At 39.0% G+C, this 20,239-nt stretch overlaps 1 pseudogene; it reads right to left on the bottom strand.

The window, feature by feature from the left end:
• Window positions 1–2,450: 2,450 nt before the first annotated feature.
• LOC118897953 overlaps window positions 2,451–20,239 on the bottom strand; it is a 46,396-nt pseudogene continuing 28,607 nt past the window's right edge.

Below are 20,239 nucleotides of genomic sequence, written 5' to 3'. Positions count from 1 at the left end.
TGGGCAGTTGATGACAAGGCACTGAGGGCAGAGGCAGCAGCCTGAATGGGCAGGGGGAGTGCTCGTTGTCTAGAATCCACGGCAGACTGCAAGAGAGGTCACAGGGCTTGGTGAGAGCAGATAATAAATATTACAGAGAGCTCTTTTACTAGGGTCACAGCAATACCACCCAGACTGCTAAGTGGGAAAGAAAATGGAGGCCATGGGTAATTAGGGGGAGGAGAGAGAGGAGAACCTGAAGTGGAAGCCTAGATGCAAGGCCCAGGAAAGCCTTCTTTAGAAAAGGCGGGGGCGGGATTTGAACATGTTTGTGAGTATATGACAAATTAGCAGCCGAAAGAGAGCAATGTAGAAAAGTTCACTTTGGGAAGGAGCAAGGAATTTTATTCTTTCCAGACTTCAGCTACGGGAAGAAAAGAAAACTTCAAGAAAATGAAAATAGTTGATAAAGGATGGGGAGAGGTGGACTTGGAGGAAGGTGGTCAAAAGGTAAAAAATTCCAGTCATAAGATAAATAAGTGCTAGGGATGTAATGTACAACATGATGACTACAGTTAACACTGTTGTAATGATATATAGGAAAGTTGTTAACAGAGTAGATCCTGACGGTTCTCATCACAAGGAAAAAAACATTTCTTTCGTTTTTTTAAATCTGTATGAGATGATGGATGTCAACTAAACTTACTGTAATAATTATTTCACGATATATATGTCAAATCATTATGCTGTACACCTTAACCTTATACAGTGCTATATGTCAATTACATCTCAATAAAAGTAAAAAATAAGAGCATTTAATAATAATACTACCAAAAAAAAGAAAATAGTTGGTGTAATTTGTGTTACATGGTCTCAATCAACAGAGTAAGATAACAGTCAACAACACTGCTCCAGCCCTCTTAGTTGACTCCATTTTCACCTCAGTTTGGTGAACTGTCTTCATGTTTCTATAACAAGGACAGTGGTACTTAATTACTGGGATAATTAAAGCTTTGGTTAACTGAAGGCTTATTGAAGATTTCAAACAGAAATTCTACCTTTGTTCCAACTTCTGTTTTTAAATTTTGTAAAAGTCTATTATTCTAGTCTCCTTTCTTGGCAATTAAAGTGTAAAAATGGGCTTAAAATGAGGATTTATTGGGTTTTTAAATAAAATATTCTCAATTTTAAAATAGATGATTACAGAAAATATGGAAAATAAGAAAAGCGTGAGGAGGAAAATTTTTCACATAGCCCATAGCCCAAACATTACTAATATTTTGGGGCTAGTATTTCCCTCTAGTTTTTTTTTTCTAGGCATTTTTAACTGTTATGGTCTGATGCAAATAGTATATATTGGGGTTTTTTTTCCATTTAATCATAGAAAACAGGAATTTTCTTATATTATTACAAACTCTGTCAAGAGTTTGCCTACACTCTTCATTTTAATATCTGAATTCTATGATGAAACTATGCCATTAATTATTTAGTCACTCCTCTATTTGGACATTTGGGTTGTTTATAATTTTTCACCATTACATATAATGCAGCAGTATTCAAATTAGAAAGGAGTTTTCTAATTTATTTAGGATAATTTTCTTTGATTCACATACCATACAATTCATCCATTCAGAAGTGTTTTGAATTAAGTTTTAATTCTGTGATTAAGGATCTGGCTGTTATTAATGGTCGGTTGTTTCACTGGGAACAATGATGTCCCAAAGTAAAAGCCCAGGACAGTGTTGTCCAATAGAAATATAATGCAAGTAACACAGGTAATTTTAAATCTTCTAGTAACCACATTTTTAAAAAGTAACAAGAAACAGGTGAAATTCATTTTAATAATACAATTTTATTGAACTTATATCTAAAATATTTTCAGCCTTTTTTTTTTTGGCTGCAAAAAGCTTTACTGTTTCCATTTGGCCCAAGGCTTGAGAGAGGGCTCCAGGGTGGTTAAAAAGCTGCCTAGTGGCTGCAGAGAGGGGCTTCAGGCAGAAGCCTTGACACCAGAGGGGTTCCTCAAAGGCCACTGTGAGACAGGCTGGGACCTGGGACCCTTTACTGGAGTGCTTGCACCTGGACAAAGGTCTCCTCCAGCAACAGAATACAAAGAAACTGTAAGGGACTAAAAACTGCCTGCATGCACAGTTGGGGCAAATTATGAACAAAGAGATACGAAAAGGCTGCCAGCTTCTGAGGTGTGGGGAGCAAAATCAGGATACTAGGCAGGATCCCTGCTCACAGCACCACCAAAGGGATGGGCAGACCACCTAAGCCGCCCCTCCAGCCCCCCCCACCGATCTACCCCTACCCTCACCCCATTTAAGGGACCAGTGCAACACACCCTCGCCATTCCCAGGAACGAGCGAGGGCACCTGTTACTTGCTTTTGCTCCCTCATGCTGCAGCACGAGTCCCAATAAAGCCTTGCCTAAATTCCCCCTCTGGCCTGTTATCAATTTCTATTGATTAAAGAGGCCAAGAACCCAGGTTGGTAACAGCTGGGCTCCAGAAGGCCCTAGCCAGGCTTGAGGGTGAGTGTTTGGAAGAGAAATCGCCCGGCCCAGCCTGGGGACCAACCAGCTTGCAGAGGTGAGTCACGTGGTCGTCATCGTCTCGGTGAGTTTCACCTGCTCAGCCAGGTCGCGGCTCTCCGGAAAGTCACAGAGGTGGGGGTCTGGCGGGCAGCTTCCACGGAGTCCTGGGTTTTACCCCACTCATCTTGGGGTGGCTTCTGCACGTCCAGGAAGAGGGCACAGCCGCCCCGCTGGCTTTGCATTTTCAAGAGACGGCTGGGCACCCTCGCGCTTCTCCTCGGCCAATTCTTGGAAAAAGTGGCCCACGCTCTCCAGAGCCACGTCGTCTCGGTGGAAATAGGAGCCCAGAGAGAGGTAGGTGTTGAAGGCCTGCAGATGCAGGTTGACCAGGCCGTGGACGGCGGCCTCCACCTCGGTGGAATAATTCTGACGAAATCTGGGAGCTCATGGTTGATGAGTAATAAGGCGCTAAGCTCGAAAAATGGTGTTGGCTGGTCCTGGTGGCCGAGGATAGCTCAGTGGTTGGTTCTGAAGGCTGCGACTGGAGAAAAGTTGGAGCTTGGTCAGAGGCTGGAGCAAAGGGTGTCCCTGGGCCTGTTCTGTCCAAATACTGTTGAAGCAAGAGACAGATCCGCGGACCGCCAAGCTCACTACCTCAGACTTTAATCAATGTAAAAAATTATTACTGAGATACTCTTTTTTATCCACGTTCAGTTTCCAAAAATCTAGTATGTATTTTAAACTTTAGCAGGTCTCAATTTGAACTAGTCATATCTCAAGTACTTGACAGCCTCGTGTGGCTAGCGGCTACTATGTTGGATAGTGCTTGCAGGTCTAGGAGTTTGGCTGACCAAATCTTTGGAAGGTAGCAGAAAGTTGCTTTAAATATATCTTCTGATTTATTTCCCCTTATCTTCCTTTTTTAAATTAAAAAAAAAAATGAAGCAGGAACAAAATTTAGGTAACTGAAAAATCCTCCTAGAGAATGGTTAACTAAGTACTTACTGCTTTCACATACTACTTCATATTGAATATTTCTACCTCATGAGTAACAATTTATAATGTGTGAAAAAAGATGGTTTTAAAATATCTATTCTGTTATTCCAGTTGGACGCTGGAGCTATTTCTGTTTATGGAATCTATGTGATTGTGCTGAATGCTAAACATCAATGCTAACATTCACCCCAAGTGGTAAATACTTTTCTTTATTGGGTCTTTAATGATGAAATAAACAGGAAAGAAAAAAAACATAAATGGATTTCACTGTTCTATGCAGGTGAAAACCATGTTTTTCAATGTATTCTTTTCACAATAAAAAGTATTTGATCTGAGGGCCTCTATAATCCCAGGACACACAATCGTTCTCTGTTGTATGACAGCTTCCTGCCATGAATAATTATTTTCCAAAAGCGTATCAGGCCAGAGATGAAGCAGAGAGTGGGGGAAAGAGTCCATGGTGACCTTAGGCAGATTTTTTTACTAGTAGGAATCAGTTGGCTAGTTATTACCACCTGGCGCTGCTAATGAGTCTAGTTGGGAAAACAAAGCTGCTAAGCATTCCACAGCAGACTGTGATGTGGTCCAGGTCTGGGGAGTCCTTTGGGGTCTGGTGAGCATGTGAAGATACATTTTAAGGTGTTTTGATTATTACAGAAATCGAACTCTTAGTTCTTCAGTTTTAAAAGGAACTTGTTGGGAATTCCCTGGAGGTCTAGTGGTTAGGACTCGGTGCTTTCACTGCAGAGGGCTGGGGTTGTATCCCTGGTTGGGGAACTAAGATCCTACAAGCTGCACAGTGCAACCAAAAAAAAAAAATGTTGCTGAGAAAACATTATCAGTTATTGATTCATTTATGCTTCTGTAACCTAAGTATTTTACTGTATTCACAATATAATTTTAAAAACTTAAATATATCTGGTACATTAAAACCCATTTATTTGTAGTATTCTCAGAGGAAGTATACTAGCTCTTCCAAGAAAGTATTTCCACTACTAATTCAAATTGCCTCTGAGCAATCTAAATAAAGAGACAATATAGTGCAGTTATTCAGAGCAGGAAGGCTATTGTCAGAGAGTCCTAGATTCAAATCTGATCTCCACCACTTACCAGCCCTGTGACCTGAAGCACGTTATTTTTCTGTGCATAAGATCTTTTCTAAAAATAGGAATAGTGAGAGTTATTTGAAGGTTCAAGTGAGATAATGCATATGTGGTACTTAACCAAATGCCCATCACTGCTGTCATTGTTGTAGGGATTTTTGGGGGGAAAGGGGTTATTATTATCACATACATCTCATGTATTCCAAGGTATCACAGGGTAGAGAACAGCAAATAAAAAGCCAGGGGAATAGCAAATAATCAAGCATCAATTATGTGACCCAACTGCTGTGCTACATGAGAGGAAAGCATGGCTATCCCATAAGTTGTGAGAATGAGGGGAAAAAAGACTGGAGTGATGGGAAGAGGAAGTAGTAGGAAATATTAAAGTAACTTACTTACCAAAAAGATGCTTTACTAAAACACTTCACATGTTATTAATTAATGAATTCAATATATATTTGTTGAACGGTAACCATATGCAAAACACTGTGCTTGGTATTGGGGTTACAAAGATTTAGATAAGTTCCCTGCCTTCAATAATTTCAAAGCCCAGCAGTGTGTTGCCTTTATTATTGTATTGCAGTATGTACCACCTTGCCTTGTAGTCCTTGATTTGTTCGTCAGTGTTGGCCTCCTGATTGCTGTCTTATTCACATTTGTACCTCTGCACTCAGTACCATGCCTGGCTCATAATGGGTACTCAGTAAGTGTTTGCTACTGTGAATTCCTTAGCATGAAAAAGGGATTCAATCACTATTGGATTTCCAACTGTAATAGATAAGCTCCTTGAAGGCAAAGACCCATGCTTGTAAATGTCTTGATGCAAAGAAACTTCTTGATATTAGGTTAGCAGTTATGCCAACATTAAAATACCCTTATTAAAATGAGTTGCTGTGTAATATTAAAATGCAGTTACTGCAATCTCAATTTTCAGCAGATTCCTTTAGTCACGGGTGCATAAAATATACAATTGCATTGCACTCTTTTATCTAATTAAGGGCAATAAAGCAATGCAAATATGCTCTCTGATAAATAGGTTATACTTGAAGTTTGGAAAACCTTTTATTTTTCAGTGAGATGCTGTAAATAAGCTTTTCGTTGAATCATAAATGCTGGAACTTCATCATTTGTTTTCCATTCAGATTACTTTGGTCTATTTCCTATTTTTAAAAGTAATAAAATTTAAGTAATGAAATATGTTTACATGAGGAAAAACTGATTACATCATATGTGTGTTTTCCAATTCTCATGTGGACGTTATGTAGTCAATGAGGGCAATTCGTAATACTGTTGCAGTGTATTTGATAAAATTATGCTTTGAGAGTGCATCCTTTCTGATGTCCTGTGAAGTTGCGCATTGTGCTATCATTACTGAACTTTGACAGATTGTGGAAGTTTGTAACTGATGCCTTGATAGGATGAGCAGAGGCAGGCTATAGATATTCCTAGTCTATTAAAGCTCATTATAATCAGTAGTCAAATCAAATTCTAATCTACAGCCTAATCCAAGAATGATGACTTTCCATTAATCTGTGATGGATTTTTATTTCTTTATTATGAGCTAAATGTGTAAACACAGAATTAACAAAGCCATCTTGGCACAATCTAATTCTCAGGGCTCCCTCTGCTGGTAGTGAAAGACAACAAATTTACAGAGAGTTTAAGAATAAGGGTATTATCATTATTACAGTTTTGCCATTTATATTAAAGCTAAATTTAATGTTGGACCCTTATTCAATAAAACCAAATGTTTTGGTTTACAGCTAGCCAATTTTCCCACTAAAGATTAAGTGATATTTTTGTGGTTGAATTAATTAGTCTTTTCATCATAAAAAATTGAACTATTGGGCTTCCCTGGTGGCGCAGTGGTTGAGAATCTGCCTGCTAATGCAGGGGACACGGGTTCGAGCCATGGTCTGGGAAGATCCCACATGCCACGGAGCAACTAGGCCCGTGAGCCACAACTACTGAGCCTGCGCGTCTGGAGCCTGTGCTCCGCAACAAGAGAGGCCGCGATAGTGAGAGGCCCGTGCACCGCGATGAAGAGTGGCCCCCGCTTGCCACAACTAGAGAAAGCCCTCACGCAGAAACGAAGACCCAACCCAGCAAGCAAGCAAGAAAGAAAGAAAGAAAGAAAGAGGTGGTCTTTTAAAAAAAAAAAAAATTGAACTATTTTGTATCTAAAATAAATATTTGCCAGAGTTATAAAGTGTAATTTATAACATAACTTACACAAATGATTACCAACAGCTTACATAAACAGGATCAGAACACTTAACAGAGACATAGTGAAGATTTAGTAGCTACCCAAACTACTTCATCCTCCCCTATATAATTTCTATAAAATGTAAATACATACCCCACATACCAGCTGATAAAACAGTTACGTTCTGGGCCATAATATCTCAATATAATACATAAAAATACATTTTAAATGGAAAAATATATTTAACTTGCAATTCTTTGAGACCGAGCAGTTGTATATATAGTGCCCTTTTTACTTTGAAAAGTACTTTCACATTTATCATCACATTTTATCCTAACATCCCTGAGATGGAGCAGTTTCTATCATCCCCATTTAACAAGCATAGTAACCAAGGTCAGAGAGGTTAAACAATTGGCCCCAAATTACACACTAGTTAGTGGAAAAGAGCCTTGGGCTCTTTCAATAAGGCCTCAAGGCCTCTCTCTTGAGGACTATTTAATTAAAAGCATCAAGAAAATTATGTAAATTATCTCATTTTTTATTAACCGTGTTGTCTTGAATTGCCTGTCCGTATTTATGCTTCACAATATCCTATTCAGACCACCTCTTAATAAACCCATATCTGAGGGCTGTAGACAATTTTCAACCAAGCTTACTGGCGATGAATTAGAAGAGAGAGAAGAGAACTGGCGAGGAGAGATCATTTCAGCGTTATCCACTGTGTTGGTGATAAAGGGTGAGCTGTGTTCTCCTGGCTCTGAGTTCCCAGATCATTTGGGAAGTGGTGAGAGTTCTGCCATTTTATGGAATCGTAATATGGGTTCTAATTGGGTCAACCTCAAGATAAAACGAATATTCAAGTTCCCAGGAGTCACCCAGGCCTAGAAGCAGAGGATCTTTTGAGACCAAATCGCAAACTTAGCTTTTTTTCCATGCATAAATGAGCAACCTTTCAGCAAAATTTAATGACAGAGTTGAGACCAAAGATTATGGTCTAACTAACAATCCTCAATGAAATAGGTTTGATGGTTTCAGTTCAGTGCATATCATGAAAGCACTCTGGCACAATTGATAGGATGTTCATGAGGAGGTAATATACAGATCCACAGATTAAATTACTTTTCACCCCAAGAGATATTTATAGGGGTGATCTATCAAGGTTACAGGGAAGAGCAGTGACATGACAGTGAGAATGCTCAAACTAAGCTTATATGCTGGAACATACAGACACCTGCAATTGTGTCCTTGTAAACTACTACAATTGACAACTTTTCATTAAAAAGTGTTTTGGTGTAGGAATCAGTTCTAAAGATTTATACTTGTTTTTCAAGTTGAATAAAAATGCAAAAATATGTCTATTTTATTATAGAAGAGAAACTACCTACCACTTAAGATATATGGAATTACCTTTTCTATAGCAAAAAAGGTCAATTTATTTTATTATAGAACAGATGCTACTTATATCTTAAAATAAGGAGTAAAGACCAGAAATGTAAAATTATTATGTTTTCACAGCCGTAAGTCCATTCAATTGCAAAAAATTATTTTTCTGAACAGAAACTTTAGGAAACATTTTGCCTTCAGAAAGCCTACCATGAGATCAACTCTATTTCAACTACATTTCAGTGTTAGATGGTACAGATAGATGAAACTGTCATCTTCCACCCCACAAACTTTACTCCAATAACTCTTAATTGCAATGAAATGTGGTCCACCTGACCTTAGAATTCACACACACATTGTATTATTTCCTTGACCTTGTCAACAGTTGAGAAAATAGACCTAACTATGCTTTCAAAAGTATAGTAACACTTAAACTATACCTCATGTATCTGATCACTTCATTCTTCAGAATACAACAACCAAGGAACTAGAAGAAAACCGAAAAGACAGATCTAAGACATAAAAATAAATCAGGCCAAAATTCATCCCCTTTCTTCCTGAGAAGATTCCTTAACCCCTCTTTTAGAGTCTATTTACTCTTTTATATGTATTCCAATAAGCTTGGTTACCCTGGAAGAAAAGTATTTTTAGAGGTGGGCAAACTGACATTAAGAACAGCATTATGTATATGCATTTATATATACCAGATACAAATCAAATTACCACTCAGGTCCGGAGAAAGGGAGAATTGTGAAATGCACGCCCACAAATCCATCTCTAGTCTAGTCATAATGTCAGAGAGCAAGGTTGAAATGTACATTTTATAATCTCTAGTGAAAAGCTGAAGACTCTATATTGCCTGCTAACTCAACTAAGGAGTATTTACTCCACCACTTGGCTGAGACTAGGCTGTCACAAACCCAGAAAGAGACCCCTGAGAAGATTTACACTAGGGAGGGAAGGACAGGCCTCTTCCTCCATGCCTGAGTGGAAGCCCAGACCAGGGCCAGCCAGGGAGGGGAGCAGCCAGAGTTGGCAGCCCATATAATAGGTATTCACGTCCCTTGGTAGGGCCACTTCTACAGGGTCTCCACGGCAGGTTCTTCTGCTCTACTTGTATTTCAGCACAGAAAAGCTGTGTCCCCTACCGTTCCTGGGCAGCGTCCAACGGGGGTGGGAGTGAAGGAAGATTTCTTCCTTCTGATATTGAGGTATTCTGAAAAGAGCAAGAAATGGAGACCCGGGGTCCCATACTTGGCCACCAGTTGTTCTCCCAAAGCGATAAATCATGGTTAAAACAGAAAGTCATGTCAAGTACATTTTGCCAATCGACCTTTCAATACTCAGTTGAAGCCCCACTATTCCCTGCATAAATATAACCTTGATTTGAGGAAGTCATAGGTCCTGTATTTCTTTGGTTCTCTCCCGAAATGTTGAGCCCAACAAAAATGGAGATATTCTACAAAGACTATAAAATTTGTAATTTTGAGTGGATATCTTTGAGTCTCTTTAAGTGAACATTCGAAAGTCTCTAGTGATTATTTATTTATCTCAAAGCCATCATTTGAAAGTCCGTTTTTAACCTTCTTAAGTATGAGAATCCCTTGTTGAAAGTCCTTTAACTTTTAGTATCTGCTGATTAGGAAGCTACATAGTGATGACAGGCTACTGCCAGGTTAATGATTAATTTAATTTTAAATTAACTTGCATTTACTCAATCACAACGTATACATATATTTGGAAAGTAGCAATGCCTATATGTGGGAGACACAAATTCATAATCCATTCACACACCTTTTACAGTAACTCCAAGGGCTCCTAGAAACTAAGATCCATAGGTTGGAAACTATTTCTTTAGAAAAACTAAACTTATGAAAATAAGTAACTGAAGGAACATCTGACCATTTTGAATGTGGGCATATTTTAATTTGGCAGGAATCTTAAAACAGATCAAATTGGGCACACTTTCCTTTTTCTAGATCAAGTGCATTTTGAATATGAATAGGATAAACTGAAAAAATGAATATTTGGCACTGAGACAAAAGAGACTTTATATTTTAATACAGGAAGGGATGGCAATAAAAACCAATCCTTGTGTGAAAAAAGAGTTTAGGGTTTTTGTTTTTTTTTTTTCTTTTTCTCTTTTAATCCAGAGGGGGAAAGGAAAAGGCAGAAACATGTAGTGGCTAAGCTCTCATTTTTAAGAGCCGGATAAACCAGAGTGTGAAACCAGGCCTCAACCCTAACCAACTGTGGAATCTTGAGTCTCTTCACACCTATTTTTCATGTGTAAAATGGGGATAGTATCTACATTAGAGAATGCGGTAAGAGTTGAATGAAGTAAATGTCAAGTGCTTAGTCCATAGTAAGAGCTCTAACAGTGGTGGCCATTGGTATTATTAGTGAATTTTGAATGGAAATGGATGTTTTAGTGAGGTTTAGCTTTAGAAATCTAATATTTTTTAGTACACCCAGAAAGGACAAATTGCAGACAGATCTAAAAGCTAGATCTCCAAAATGCAAAGAGAGGGCACTTAGGTAGGTATCATCACTCTACTTAAATCAACACTAGGAGATGAGAAAACGAGAGAAGGAATTTTTATCACTGTTTATTCTGTGCTCGAGCTCTTTGCTGAGGCCACAAGTACTAAATGGTCTCTGTACTCTTGGTATTATGGGTACCACTTGCAGAAGAATTAAACAATTTTCTTGCTAAAAACAAAAAAGCCCTGTAGATTTAACAGAATATCTGAGACAAGTGTGGATTATGACAGAGACATAGCTTTCAGACATTTTTATTGTTTGAGTGAAATTTATAATCTTCACTTGTGAGAGGAAGCCAGGTTTCCATGTTTAGATAGGCATTGTGTATCCCACTGCTAGGTTTAGAGATTGCTTGTTGTCAAAAAGGATCTTAGATGGGCTCATATGCTGACACTGCATTTTTTCCTTAATAAAACATTAATTCCATGCCACCACCCCTTCAGAAGAACAGTTGAAAAAAACTACAGATCACAAATATGCTGTGGCTTTAAGTTGGAAAACCGAACTTCCACTTCTCATTCTTGTATGACTCTGAATATTATGCATTTCTTTTACCTTGACAATAAATAAAGATCGATTCCTTTGTATTTGGTAGTAAGGGGGCAAGGACTCTCAACTTAGAATACTCTTTTTTCTTGAAACTTATTAAAATACTCAGGAGCCAAACATTTAACTTCAGTTGAAATAAGGATTGTAACACCAAGAAAGTGTCTTTGGCCCTTCAGGGATTTTCTTGAAGTCTACGAAAAATCATCCTGATAGCACCTGAAGGATCAGGAGGGGATAGTTCAATTACAGTCAGAAAGTGCTGCAAAGAAGAACTGCACATAATTCGCACAGTGCTCATTACCTCTGGCTTTCTGCCTTAGCAACTGCCATGTACTACATCAAGCGTGTAAATGTTCTATGCAGAGCTCTTTTTTGTCACAGCCTGTGGGCCCCTGGGGCACAGACGGAGCTAAGAGAAAGTTAGCATAAGACATTCAGGACCCAGTTCCCTAACTCTTCCAAATATTGAGGTGTTGATCATGAAACCTATGATGAATAAAAATATCTAGATGTACTAAGCAACAATTAGTTGGCTAAATCGTACAACAATTTCGTGAAGGATATAAATACTGTTACCATCTTAATCTGGGTTTGTTTGGTGGGTTGTTTTCCCATATAAGGTTTAAGAATTCATTCAGTGTCGCCCATGAAATTAGGCCCACATGTCCTAATCCATGTAATCTGTTCCTGAAGTCATATAAGGTCCGGGCATCAGAATTCTATCACCCAGAATCCTATCAAATTCTCAGTTTCCTGTTTGGTCCCTATTCATAAACCCATTCATCCATTCCACAAGGATTTCTTTTTATGCTAGGCACTAAGTATACATAGGTTTGTACTCCCTGCCCTTGGGTAGGTTACAATCCGTGGGAGAGACCAACGATACACAAATAGATACACAGCTACATGCTGTGAAGGAAACAAGTAGGGAGCGGTGATAGTCAAACAGAGAGGGCCTCTCTGGGATGACACTTAAGCCACAATCTGTAAGAAGTGCCCAGAGCTCTCCAGGGAGGGGGAACAGTGTTCCAGGATTCCTGGGTGTTCCCAGAACCACAGAAGGCACGCGTAGCTGAGGCAGAGCAAGGGAGGGGCAGTGTGGGAGCAATTGCCTTGGAGAGGGGTTGGGGCCAGATCACGTAGGGCTTATTAATTTGGGTTTTCTGAAGTATGATGAGAAGCCTTTGAAAGGTGTTTATAAGCTATGTCTAATTACTTTATTTCCCTGAGCACTGGTTTTTCTGGAGAAACTTGCCAACCTTGAAGAGTTAGATTGAGGATTCAAAGACAGAATTGATGAATGTGAAGCCTCTAATACCATGCCTGGCACAGAGCAGCTACTCAGTAAGTTATATTGTTATTTCCATAAAGTAGTACCTTCTTGTGACGCATAAAATATCCATTTTCTAAAATCATCAATATCTTCATTTCTAAACTTAAGACATAGAAATTACCTCATTTAAATGGTTTTCTATCTTCTTTCTTTTCCTTTTACATCTTGGAGTAGAGGCTGATTTTGAAAATGAATAGTCTACTAAATGTATGAACACCCATCATTTCCTTAAGAACGCAAAGTATGTTCGATGCCATCCTAGTAGTGGTTTTCTTTTAATTTCTGGTTAACATGTAGGACATATTTTATATTCCCATCTCTGTTTATATACAAATGGAGAAAAAGTATTTCAAAGATGAATTCATATCCTATTTAAAATTCTGCTCCCTATTTTAAGCAATTGTTCGCTAAATCTGAATTATATTTTGAGTCAGTATTTGTCATTTAATAACAGTGCATTTGAACTTTATGTCATGAAATCATAAATATTAGGAGTCAAGTTCAATTAATAATTTAACTCACTAATATTTATAATTAAGATATTGGTGTGTCCTTGTCAGCAAACGATTATCCTTTACAATAAAGAAATATAAACAGTATTCTAACATTCTCCATATTCTTTCTTAGTGCTTTAATCTGTGTTCAGTTTTTAGCTATATAAACAGAAAGATACTTGGCCTGATTTCAGAAAAAAAGTAAAATTCTGAATTTGGGAATGTTGGATCAGGAATAGCTTAAAGAGTATCTGGAAAGCACTCCAAAAGGATTTGTGGCCCAGTCATAAGAGAGAGAGTCAGAGGGGCCTGTAGCCACACAGGGCCCTAACCTGACGACACCCAATCTTTAGATTTTCTCTGCATCTTTTCCCCCTCAACTGAGCCACACGCAAAGAGAAAGGCCAGTTCGTGGTTGGGCAGATGTTTGAATCTAGTGCCAATTATAGAGTCTTCTATAAAGGAATATGTTATTAGGTTGATAGAATATAAGTCAGATCAAAAGAGGCTCCCACAAATATCTCCAGAAAAAAATTGGATTAAATTATTGTTGGTGAATAGCAGGTTCTAGTTCTATTCCCCAGCACTATTATCCCTTTTTAATGAAGAGGCTTGCTTCTAATGTTGACTCATGAATCAGGTCGATCACAGAATTCCCATTAACATCGAATGCAGGTGAAATACGGAATCACAAGCACTGCAGAGAATAACCACAGCTTGGCTCAATCTTTCTTGGAAAACGACTTCAGAAAATGAAACAGAGATACTAGTGATTCATTTCCTCTGGCCGCAGCCCTGCAAGGGAACAGGGACTTTGTCTTTCCCCTTCTCCCTCCCTGACAGATAGAAGAAGTTGGGTCTTCCAAGCTCCAAAATACAAGCTGTAAGCACCTCCAAGGTGTGAATGGTGAGAGGTGATGGAACTCTGAACCACAAGAAGGAGCTAGAAGCATGAGAAGTAGGGATGGGAAAAGGGAGGCAAGAGAGGGGTTTATAAAGAGGGAAATGTGGGGAGGTTCCCACACTAACTCTTAAAAGCTCTTACCCCAGCCCCTGGGAAAGCTGGCGAATGATGGCAAGTGACCTAGTTATGTCCCAGGTAGAGGCAAGAGTAAGATGAGGGCAGAAGTAAGATTGATCACAGAGAGAGGGGAAGGGAAGGGGAAAAGAGTAAATGCTTAAGGCCAACCACCCAGTGAGGTGTGTCCCCAGGTCCACATGACAGTAATTAATGCAACGTAAGCTAAAGTAAGAAAAACTGGTGGCTTATCATATTTTTCATGTTGGTTTTAGATGCTCAGTTTCTATGCTTCTCAGAGGTTGGAAGCAACATGGATTGATTCTCACTGCTAAATGTGATTTTCTAGACTATGGTACCCTCATGAAGAAAATAAGGAAAAGCTTATATTTCTACCAGATTTATGTAAATTATCTTTGAGGATTTTTTGTTTTTACAAATTTAAGATGCAAACTATATCTCAGAGTTCCAATAGTGAAGGCTGGGAATTATCCAGTGCTCTTTTCCTGTCTTGACCATATGTCTCAGCCCCTGGTACAGATCTGGCATGTGGATAGCTCTCAAAAAATACCTGCTGAGAAGATGATGATAATTCTTGCAATTAGAACCTCTAGACTTCACAAGTATAATAATCTTACTATGACTGTAATGGGCACCAGCACATTCAGAGAAGAAGAAACTGAAAGATTAGATTGGCCATACCCATGATCGCAGGACTACTAATCCAGATCATGAAAGAAAACAGATCACAGAAAATATTTTGTTGAGAGGAAGGTTTTTTTTAAGTTTTTAATAAACTTTATTTTTTAGAGCAGTTCTATGCTCACAGAAAAATTGAACAGATTCATTACTAATTCATTACTGGTAGGAATTCAAAATGGTACAGCCACTTTGGAAGACAGTTTGGCAGATTCATACAAAACTAAACATACTCTTACCATACAATCCAGCAATTTCACTCCTCAGTATTTACCCAAATGAACTGAAAACTTATGTCCATAAAGATACCTACACACAGATGTTTATAGCAGCTTTATTCATAATTGCCAAAACATGGAAGCAACCAACATGTCCTTCTGTAGGTGAATGGATAAACAAACTGTGGTACAGCCAGACAATGGGATATTATTCAGCAGTAAAAAGAAATGAGCTATCAAGCCATGAAAAGACATGGAGAAAACTTAAACGTATATCACTAAGTGAAAGAAGCCAATCTGAAAAGGCTACATTCTGTATGATTCCAACTATATGGCATTCTGGAAAAGGAAAAACTACGAAGACAATAGAAAAGATCAGTGGTTTTCACGGTTAGGTGGGGAGGGATGAATAGGCAGAACACAGAAGATTTTCAGGGCAGTGAAACTACTCTGTATGGTACTGTAATGGTGGATACATGTCGTTATACATTTGTCCAAACCCATGGAGTGTACAACACGAAGAGTAAGCCCTAAGGTACACTATAGTCTTTGAGTCATAGTGATGTGTCAGTGTAGGTTCATCAGTTGTAACAAGAGTCCCTCTGGTGGGGGATGTTTGTAATGGGGGAGGCTGTGCAGGGGTTATGTGGGAAATCTCTTCTGCTAAATTTTGCTAAGGGCTTTTTATAAGTAGCTTGCTGACAGTGTCTTACTATTTGATAATTGCTAACTGCTGAGTTCTTGCTATGTGTCAGGTACAGTTATATACCTGGTCACATTTAATCCTGAACACAACTCTGTAAAGTAGGTACTATTCTTATCACCCCCACTTCATAGAGGAGGAAATGAAACTTGGAGAGGTTGAGTAACTTGCCAGAGGTCACAGTGTCACAATGGACAGAGCCACACTTGTCATTAGGCCAGGCTGTCTCAGTCCACAGACGCTAACTGAAGTCACTGCTTTGTCACAGGGACATTGTAACATGAGGCACGACTCATAACTGTGATGGGATAGGAAAGACTGTGGACCAAAATTTCACACAAAGCTATTTATAAATAAGTTGTGAAGATCACATAGATTGCCACCATGTGAGTGATCCAGGGAGGATCTTTGCACGATTCACTTAGCATCCACGGCCTTAGCACCAGGAAACACGCACACGCACGCGTTTGTGTGTGTGTGTGTGTGTATGTTCAGGTAAGGTTTGCAATGGTTTATCTGTCAAAGAAAAGCAAAGCAGTTAAAAGTCTTCTGGTGGCAAAAATTGAAATAGATTCTAATGATTTATGCTCTGACCAAGAAAAAATATTCTGCTCCTTCATTATGCCTAGAATAAAGTAAAAGATGACTTTCTCACTTTTTAGTGATTTATAGGCCGTACCCCACACTGTGCCCTCACAGGGCATGTACAAAGGGAAGACTGAAATCATTAATAATGTAAAGGACCTCCACATCTGGTTGGTCCTCCCAGGTGAGTGAAGCCGAAGCCTGATTTAACAGATGGACATTGCACTCTTTCCTGATGGTAAAATCACCAGATGTTTAGAGATTCCAGAAGTACAAAGGCAGAAGGAAGTGCACTAATGATGAGGTTTCTAGCATACCTTTGAATTTTCTTACTTTTAACACCACACTTTCTTGCACATCGGGTATATGTGCATGTCATGCTATTATTCAAATTTTAATTAAAATAGAATTTTACTCCAGAATATTTTATTCTAAAAATAAGGAACAAGGGAAATATTCTTACATACAATCACTAGACAATACCAAGCATTATTCACAGCCTGGAAAACTCAGTTGTTTTATTTCCCGTTGATTTTTTTCTTTTTTTTTTTTTCTTTTTACAGAAGCTCTTGAAGGGGCCTGGGCCCTTGTGGCAATGGCTTGCCGGGTCCTCCCTGGCTCTACCTCCCTGGCTATGCAGGGGGACCATAGCAGATTCGCTCCAACTCTTTACTAGGTTGTGTCCATTATTTTTAAGCCTCTGATCCCAAAGCGAAGTTGAGCCCACCCTCACTCAAGAAGGGGAAATCATGGAGGCCATAATCATAGGGAACTGAGATGAAGACCTTGGTGCCAGTAGCGCTGCAGAGGGAGATTATTCCACTGTGGGGAAGAGTGTAAGAGCAATAGCTGTGCAGAGAGTGAGACCTGGGTTCGAGTCCTGGCACCCACATTTCCCAGTCATGTGGCCTTATCCTTGGACCAGTTCTTAACCTCCCTCTGTCTTGGTTCTCAGTTTTCTCCTCTGTACAATGGGGATTATAATGCGTACCTCATAGGATTGTATTGATGATCAAAGAAGATAAGGAATGGAAATGGTCTTTGCACACTACCTGGTATAGAGTCAAGTCCTTAAATAAGAAGAAAGCAAAGAGAGAGAGAGAGAAGCTGTGCGTCATGAATTTCCAGGTACACTGCCTCTGGGAACACATCCTTCCTTTTACATCCGGATATTTCCGAATTGATGCCTAGGATGGACTAGCTTCAGCTTGTTTGTTCCAAACCTGTCTTGATCATTCCAGTAATCAAAATTCTGGGTCCTATGCATGGTGTAGTTTATATGGACAACAATACTGTATTATAATCATCAAACTTGCTAGGAGACTAGATCTTAATTATTCTTACCCAATTATTCCCACAAAAAAGAAATTATGCCACGATAGAAGGGGCTAACCATCACTACAATAGCAATCATATTACAATATATATATGTATCAAATCAATGTGTTGTACACTTTAAATTGACACAGTGTTATATGTCAAATATATTCCATTAATAAATGAATTAATAAAGAAAAGCTCAGGGCCCTGGACTTTCTGCAGATGGAGCTCCTTATTTCAGAACTGAGAGCAGGCTAAGGGGCCCACCCAGCACCACTCACTGGTCATGGTTCTTCTTTCAGATGCTCAGAAGTTTGGCCTTCTGAGTCCATCTGAATACAGACTACAAAAATAAAAAACAAGACAAAACAAGTAGCTTTCTCTAAGAATCTTTTCTGTGTGTTTTCAACGGGATGAAGCTGCCCTAGGGTTAAGTACTGTGCTATCAACTGACCAAACACCTGAAAGAGTAAGGCCCAGCTTCCCTTTTTCAAATTCTCTCTCAAACTACCTGCTGGGTGATTGTTTAATTAGTGGGCAAACAGCAATTCCCAAAAATGATGGGGTCTTTTAGTGTTCACAAGCATATATAGTTCCTAATGTTTTTTCCCAGCAGCATATACAACCGTTTCCTACTATGAAATAGACTAATCTGAATATTAACTATCTGCTGATTTCAACACACCTCTCCTATAAACATTCGCTTCCTGGGCAGGGAGGAAGCCCAAATGATGTGGTCCTGTGTAGTTCTTTAACTTTCTGTTTTAAGATTTGTGCAGAGCATCTGATTATTTCCAGGTGTTTCAGATTTCCTCATGGTCTCCTTGTTATTTCTCCCCTCTTTGAGCTCCTTTGGCAATGAATGTGACCATGAGGTCCAAAGCCATAAAGGATGTGTTCACCACTTCCCTCTTATGTCTGTCTCTTTATTTAACCACAAGTTCACTGTCTTTATCCATGTTAATTCCCTGAGGTATTCACACAGCATTTGTGTTGACTGCCTTAATTTTGATCTTCTCTAATCATTCCCTGCCAGATGGTAGTTAAAGTTTAATGGCCGCCGTAAAAATAGTTCCCTTTCTTCTTTCATCAGTCATGTGTGTTTACTTAGCTAACTGCTAGATGTTCAGAATGAACACAAAGTGACCACCAACAAAATGAATTCAGCAAACACATTGGCTTAATACTTTTCATGGTAGCGAAAGATGTTGCCTGCCATTATCCACTCAGCCATTATCCTTACCTTTTGTTGTCTTTCCTTTTCTGTTTTGTTAGTTTTCTTTCCTTTTTATCTCCCTTCTCAGATTGTTGGATGGAAAGACACAAGACCATGAGGCCCGGCAGTCATCTGTCCGCAACAATTAAAGTGTGTGGATAGGTCCGGCTGCAGTAGCGTTAAGTGCTAGAGAGATGGCATTTGGCAGAGCCGGAGAGCTTTCCTTGCCACACCCATGTGAGGTGGGTAAGCACCCTGCCTTGCGTTCAGATAAAGAAGCTGTGATGACTCTCAGTGGGCCACACAAGAGGCTGGTGTAGAAACTTGGCATTCTTGAGAAACAAAATAAAGAATCAGATAGATAGAACAAATTCATCTCGAGATAAATGATAAGCCCTTTGTGTCTTTTGTGCATCCAACTATCATTCCTGAGGCAGCTGGTTCAGAAAAAGCAACTAAATAAGGATGATACAATAAGCCATTTTACAGATGAGGTAACTGAGCTGAGTCATATTACACGACTCTTGCCAGGACACTCGCATCTCTAGAAGTATCCTGTCACTTAGATTTACATTCGACATATTAAAATATGTAGGAGCTATTTTAAAAATAAATAAAACTAACCAAACAAAAAATTATTATCATTTTTAGAGCAAGCATTCTGGGTGACTTTATATACACACACCACTTAAAGCCTATAAAATATAGGACTCTAGGGCAGGGGTCTGCAAACTACAGCCTGAAGGCCAAATTCAGCATACTGCCTGGTTTTGTAAATAATGTTTTATTGGAACCTAGTCCCACTCATTCTTTTGCATGTTGTTTATGGCTGCTTTCACACTGCAATGGCATTGTTGAGTAGTTTTAACAGAGACTATATGACCTGCAAAGCCTAAAGTATTTACTATCTGGCCTTTTACAGAAAACGTTTGCCAAGCCCTGCTCTAGACCTTTGCATTATGGTATTGCATGTTATTTCTACTTAAATAATTAATTTCTTCTTATGATTTAGGAATGCTATTTGGTATTGTTGCTGAACATGGCTTAAAATGATGTTGCTTTTAAATAACATTTCAAATGCAAAAGGATTCTAAAATCATCTACCAAAATGTCTATCTCAATCGTACTAACCACTTTGAAGAGTTAGGAAACTATAAGTGTTCCACAACTTCTTGTTAATTTGGGAAGCATCTGATGACCACTACGCATTCTATAGCTGGTAGTATTTTAGAATGTGGGCAAAAGATATCCCAACTAACTTTTTTTTTTTTTTTTTTTTTGGCTATGTTGGGTCTTCGTTTCTGTGCGAGGGCTTTCTCTAGTTGCGGCAAGCGGGGGCCACTCTTCATCGCGG

This window comes from Balaenoptera musculus, chromosome 7 (assembly GCF_009873245.2).
Source record: "Balaenoptera musculus isolate JJ_BM4_2016_0621 chromosome 7, mBalMus1.pri.v3, whole genome shotgun sequence".
Classification (NCBI taxonomy): Eukaryota; Metazoa; Chordata; class Mammalia; order Artiodactyla; family Balaenopteridae; genus Balaenoptera; species Balaenoptera musculus.
The sequence above is the reverse complement of the archived record's forward strand: the minus strand, read 5'-3'. Positions and strand labels throughout refer to the sequence as shown.